This window comes from Oryzias melastigma, linkage group LG11 (genome assembly GCF_002922805.2).
Source record: "Oryzias melastigma strain HK-1 linkage group LG11, ASM292280v2, whole genome shotgun sequence".
NCBI lineage: Eukaryota > Metazoa > Chordata > Actinopteri > Beloniformes > Adrianichthyidae > Oryzias > Oryzias melastigma.
The window spans coordinates 22,188,951-22,190,627 of NC_050522.1; the positions used below are offsets into that span (position 1 = coordinate 22,188,951).

Genomic DNA, 1,677 nt, shown 5'->3' on the forward strand with positions numbered 1-1,677 from the left:
AAACGTTTACCACACACAAGGCGGAAATCCACCTTACGACAAAAACAAAATCTTTAGCTCAGAGGGCAAAGTCGTGGACTATGTACGCATTTTACTGCAACTGGGTTAATTTTTAGGGACATTATGATTACCAACCTTTCATGAGGTGTAAAGTTGCGATAACATTTATTTCACCTGCAAACAGAAACTAAAATTTAAACTTTTGACACATATACAATTTATCTGCAGTTTGCATCAAAACAAAATAAGTAAAAAGAATTAAAAATCTACATCTTTTAAATTAATTTTCTCAAGATCTTAAAGTAAAATTGATACCAGATAAGGAGCTGGAGGAAGTGGAGGCAGTATCACTACCTGCAGATGTAAACGGTAGTTTTTATTCATGGTTAGTGAAAGATTAGAACTATGACAAAAAAGATTTAATACATTTTCAACTATTTTCTTAAAAAAAAAATAATTTCCATTTTTCTATAAAAACAACATCCAGTATATGGTTAAATTAAATTAAAATTAACGGTAGACTTACCACAAGCAGAGTCTGAGCTGATTGATCCTTTGGAATCAATGAAAAATGTTAATAATCAGGTTATTTACATGAACCTATTGTAAATTAAAAATTATAAACTTATATGAGTTTTTGATCAGTTTTACAACACCATCCCCCAAAAACCCTAAAATATCTTTCTCAAAAGTAACTTTTGATATGATATTGCTTTTAAAAAGTCACATTTTCCCATTGACCCCCATGTTAAATAATCCAAATTTACATAAACATGTTTAGTGTTTGTTGATTTCTTTAGATCTGAAACAATCAGAAGTTTTGATTGACAGGTAGGAAGACTTCATTTTTGCTCAACATCCTGCGTGTAATACGATTTTGATTCCGATGAATTCGATTAAACGCAGCTAGCTGATCTCCATGAACACCATTTTCACAAAACCTAAATAACAAAATATCAAATAAAATGTTTCTTTGAATAGAATTCATGCTGTGGTAAAAAAAAAAAAAACATTTAGTTCTCTTTTCAGAGTTCATCATTTTTTTATTTATATTTATTTACTGACTAACCAAATCTGTGTTTGGTCAAAACTTCCCTACAAGGATAAAAATTCTTACCTTTTGTTTTACATTTGGGATCTGTAAAAATATAGACATTTCAGTTTTAGTTTGAATGTAAAATACATTTTCAAGTATTAATTCATATGCATCTTGAGTAAAAATCAGTCAGCAGCTATACATGTTTATAACAATATAGAGCCATCTTCTTGAATTAGGGACATACACATTCTCAAGACAAATGATATTCCACCAATAAAAGCTCAATTAAACACAAGTGTTTAGCAGAAAAATCAATGAATTCATTTCTGAATCTTCCTAAAAAGTAAAAAAAAAAGTGCATAACATTGACAATATGGAAAATACCAATCATCACAAGTTATTGTCAAATTATACCTTTTATCTTTGGCAAAAATACAAAGTAGAATTCAAATTTAATTGCATATTTTATATTTTTTTAGTTTTTAAACTCCCCTTTCTTTCATACGTTGATTGTACTTTGCTGCATTTGTGTGTTTGTGTGTGTTTAAACAACAACAAAAAAAAAGTAGTATCTAAATATTGCTTCATATTTAACAATGTGAGTAGTGAGGAAGATACTAACCATTTGGAACAGGAGT

The 1,677-nt window shown here is 28.9% G+C and overlaps 1 long non-coding RNA gene across 1 annotated transcript; it reads right to left on the reverse strand.

Moving 5' to 3' along the window:
• Positions 1-33: 33 nt before the first annotated feature.
• LOC112162564 lies at positions 34-1,671 on the reverse strand. Its single transcript, XR_002922097.2, has 3 exons — positions 527-1,671; positions 316-354; positions 34-174 (listed from the first exon to the last, which is right to left on the reverse strand). It is a non-coding gene; the product is annotated as an uncharacterized LOC112162564 (long non-coding RNA).
• Positions 1,672-1,677: the final 6 nt, after the last annotated feature.